A 4,963-nucleotide genomic window follows, 5' to 3' on the forward strand; every position below is an offset into this window, starting at 1 on the left:
CATCTTAAACCTGTTTTTGTCCAATCTCTCTGCTTCTAATCTCTGTGCCTGTTGGAGTCCTTGTATTGGGGTATACAAATCTTAAAGTTTCTTTGTTCAGAGCATAATCTACTCACACATTTTACCTATAAAATGCTCAACTTGCACATCCTCCATTTAAAAATACTTTTCTAATTACTAGTTTTAAAAACCTTATCACAGGCATTTTTAATATACTTTGGATCTAGTATTTTTGAAATTATACGTGTGTATCATATGGAGATACAGACCTATATTTTATCCATAGCCATAGTTTAACACATGTACATATACATATAACATACATATGTACATGTATATAAACTATCCATAGATGCAGGGCTTGCCTGGTGCCTCAGTTATAAAGAATCTACCTGCCAATGTAGGGACACAGGTTTTCAACCCTTGGGTCAGGAAGATCCCCTGGAAAAGAAAATAGTAACCCATTCCAGTATTCTTGCCTGGGAAATCCCATGGAGAGAGAAACCTGGCAGACTACAGTACATGGGGTCCCAAAAGAATCTGACATGACTTAGCAACTAAATAACAGCAAAATCCATAGATGTTTATTTATATACTTATAAATATATATCCATATCTACATATACATTTAACTTTGTGGTTGAATGTACAATGTAAGACAGTGAAGATATTCTTTTTACTGTAATACATCTGGAATTGACTTTTATTCTTTAAGGTAAAAGGCAAAGTTAACTTTTTTCCCATATATATATATGCAATGATTCTGGCATCATGTATTGAAAACGTGTCTCCTGTTTTATGAAAGTAATAACTTTGTCGTAAATCACATAGTCAAATATGTAGGAATATTTTGTAGACTCTATTTTTTCCTCACTTGTTTTATCTCTTCTTGCACCAACACCACAATTTTAAAAGTTACTGTTGTGGTGGTATTAGCCTCTCAGTTGTGTCTGATTCTTTGTGATCTCATGGACTGTAGTCCATCAGGCTCCTCTGTCCATGGAATTCTCAAAGCAAGAATACTGGAGTGGGTTGCCATTCCTTTCTGTGGGGGATCTCCCTGACCCAGGTATCAAACCCAGATCTCCTTCATTTCAGGCAGATTCTTGATTGATTGAGACTCAAACTGACTATAACTCGTAATAAATGTTTATAGCTTATAGTTAAAACGTCTTTTAACTTTGATCGCTGTATTCAGTAGTATTTTTCTCATTATTGTCTGTATATATTTTCATGTAAGTTTTACAGCCCGTTTTATTCTATTTAACAAGGTTGAAATTCCTATTGAAATTTCACTGAATGCTTAGATGAATTTAATGAAAAATGTCACACACTTTGTTTATGTAGTTTGGTTCAATTATTTTTTCCTATATCCATTCTACTTTGTTGTTTTATGCTGTTTTAAAATGTATCATAAGAAGAAACACCAAAAAAATTGGACAAATGTTCTGAGCAGTTAATTCATGAATGTAAGTATAAAATTGGCCAATATAAAAATGAAAGTATGTTCAGCATTATTATTATAGGCGTAAATCATTTATTGCACCTCACAGATATCATGGTTTTTTACAAATTGAATATTTGTGGCAACCCTATGTCAGCAAGTTTTTCTATTAGCATTTTTTTCAACAGCAATTTTTTTACTTTCTGCCATATTTTTAGCAATTCTTGCAATATTCAAACTTTTTCATTCTTATGTTTGCTATGGTGATCTGTGATCAGTGATGTTTTCACTATGATTTGCTGAAGGTTCAGATGATGGTTAGCATTTTATAGCAATAAATTATTTTTAAATTAAGGTTTGTATCTTGTTTCTTAAGAGACAATGCTGCTGCTGCTGCTAAGTCGCTTCAGTGGTGCCCTACTCTGTTCGACCCCATAGACAGCAGCCCACCAGACTCCGCCATCCCTGGGATTCTCCAGGCAAGAACACTGGAGTGGATTGCCATTTCCTTCTCCAATGCATGAAAGTGAAAAGTGAAAGTGAAGTCACTCAGTCGAGACACAATGCTACTGCATGCTTAATAGACTATAAGACTATAGTGCAGTGTAAACACAACTTTTATATACTCAACCACAATTTCATATGACTCACTTTATTGCAATATTTGCATTATTATGGTGATCTGGAACTGAATCCACAGTGTCTCCAAGGTATACCTTTATCAGGTAAATTCCTGTTAAAGCTCTCGTTGAGATTCCACTACACAACCACAGAAATGGCTGAAGTGAAGGAGAACAAGCAGACTGAAAATACCTTTGCAATACAGTTTTGGATTTTTTGCTGTTTGTTTTTCTATTTTGAGTCAGTCTTGAGGCTCTCAGTAGAGACTGGTCAGTTCTATTACTTGAGCAGCTGATTAAGTGCTAAACCCACAACCACTTGTCATATGGGGCTTTCACAGCCTGGGCCACTATATAGTAATCTCCACAGGGTCAGGTATTTCCAAGGATAACACCTATGTCCTACAGTTTGCTGAAGTTATTCAAATTAGCCAATCCTAAGCCTGTTGATTCTTCCTCCCTCTCCCCTTCCTACAGAAACCAGAGTACAAAACATGCACCAATGATTCCCTCTCTTTTTCTCTGCCTGGTGATTAATCCCAATACCTCCCCTGAGCTCCTGTGTGGTGTATTACATTCATAATACTCTGTTGCTGCTGCTGCTAGGTCACTTCAGTCGTGTCCAACTCTGTGCGACCCCATAGACGGCAGCCCACCAGGCTCCCCCGTCCCTGGGATTCTCCAGGCAAGAACACTGGAGTGGGTTGCCATTTCCTTCTCCAATGCAGGAAAGTGAAAAGTGAAAGTGAAGTCGCTCAGTCATGTCTGACTCATAGCGACCCCATGGACTGCAGCCTACCAGGCTCCTCCTTCCATGGGATTTTCCAGGCAAGAGTACTGGAGTGGGGTGCCATTGCCTTCTCTGTCATAATACTCTGTGAGGATAATTAAACTGTAAATCTCTTTACTTTACCTTATGTAACAAGGACATAATAAATATCTTTAGAACTTTAGGTTTTTGCACTATGCATTTTTCATTGCTTATAATTTTTAGTTAATGTAAAACTACATAAATTTAGAGATCGGAGCTTTTTTAAAAAAGCTAAACAATAGGATTTAAGTGATGATGATTATATCTAATAATTAGTGCTTAAAATATACAAATTATTCAATGAATCACCAAAGGCATATTTTTATCGAATAGAACATATTTCCTCTTAAAATTACTAGTGGATAGGGAGCTGTCAGAGGACCCTTCCTCATGGACCTTGGTTCTTGGTACGGAGACAAAGAAGAATCTGAGATCTTACTAGTGGCAAAAACAAACTTACTGTAGCAAGAACAGAAAGACCAGCTCAAAAAGATGGGCCAAGCCAAGAAATTCACCAGGGCTGACATGATGGGGGACAAGGGTTTTTCAAGACAGGGCTTCTGTGTATTTATCTAAGTGGGCGTGGACTGATAGTTGATCGACAGTTGCAAATTACATAACAATAGGCTCTTTGCACAAGTCTTTCCCATAATTGAGTCTGTTATAATCAGATGTATATATGTATGAAATATTTATGAACCCTTATTAGGTACTTTCACTTTCATGCATTGGAGAAGGAAATGGCAACCCACTCCAGTGTTCTTGCCTGGAGAATCCCAGGGACGGCAGATCCTAGTGGGCTGCCGTCTATGGGGTCACATAGAGTCGGACACTACTGAAGTGACTTAGCAGCAGCAGCAGCAATAGGTGCTTGGCTGTGAGGTCACATGAGGACACAGCTGTGTATCAAGGATGCATGTGCCAGAGTTGGAGAAATCCCTGTGGTTAGTTTGTATCCACTTTTATATAAGGCACAAGCCTTGGACTTGGAAAAGTCTCTGTGGCTATTTTGTAGCATATTGATAAGCTCCCCTGGGCTGCATTGGGCTTGTCTGGGGTGGGGATTAGAGATCAGTTTGAATATTTTTTGGCTAGGCCACTCTTCCTTGCTCATATCTAACATCCTACCTTACAAAATGCAGAATTTAGCGTTATCATCATTGTCAGTGTTCCTGGCTTTCTTAATTTCAACAGCAAAGTAACATTGCTGAGGTGCCAAAGCTGGTGCATCTTGACAGTTAGCAGAGATGGGAAGTGCTCTAAAAAAAAAAAAGTGAAAGTAAAGTCACACAGTCCTGTCGGACTTTTTGCAACACCATGGACTGTAGCCTACCAGGCTCCTCAGTCTACGGACTTTTCCAGGAAAGTACTGGAGCGGGTTGCCATTTCCTTCTCCAAGGAATCTTCCCGACCCAGGGATTGAACCTGGGTCTCCTGCATTGCAGGCAGACGCTTTACCATCTGAGCCACCAGGGAAGGCCTAAGGATCTTACATAAACGAACAAACAGAACCTTGTGCTGCTGCTTCACACAAACTCAGTCTCATGCACAAACCTGGAGGTGTTTATGAAAAAGTGCAGTCAAGTTAATTTAATTATACTAGTATCATAAAATTTCTATGTATATTTACTCCCTAATGTTCACTCTAAAATAGATTATCCTCATGTTCCCCAAATAGGGCATGAGAGGACAGTGAATGGATGACTTTTTTAAAGTCATTTTTTAATGTATATCAATGTATTAGGATAATAATACAACTATTTCAAGTGTATTTCCTCAGTCTCCGATATACTAGTGCTATAGAGAAAGCAGCAATGATTATGACTCCAACTTTGAAAGCCAACAGCCATACAGATTATGGTTCCTTTCCTCACTTTTGGATGAAACTAATTCCATTTGGCCAGCACTATTATTGGCTTCCCTGGTGGTTCAGATAGCAAAGCGTCTGCTTGAAATGCAGGAGACCCGGGTTCAATTCCTGGGTTGGGAAGATCCCCTGGAGAAGGAAATGGCAACCCACTCCATTACTCTTGTCTGGAAAATTCCATGGACTGAGGAGCCTGGTAGGCTACAGTCCATGGGGTTGCA

At 38.7% G+C, this 4,963-nt stretch overlaps 1 non-coding gene across 1 annotated transcript; it reads right to left on the reverse strand.

Annotated features, from left to right (window-relative positions):
* Positions 1–4,279: 4,279 nt before the first annotated feature.
* Positions 4,280–4,351, reverse strand: TRNAC-GCA. The gene has a single exon. It is a non-coding gene; the product is annotated as a tRNA-Cys (tRNA).
* Between the last annotated feature and the right edge of the window lie 612 nt (positions 4,352–4,963).

The sequence above is a fragment of the Bubalus bubalis genome, chromosome 1 (genome assembly GCF_019923935.1).
Source record: "Bubalus bubalis isolate 160015118507 breed Murrah chromosome 1, NDDB_SH_1, whole genome shotgun sequence".
NCBI lineage: Eukaryota > Metazoa > Chordata > Mammalia > Artiodactyla > Bovidae > Bubalus > Bubalus bubalis.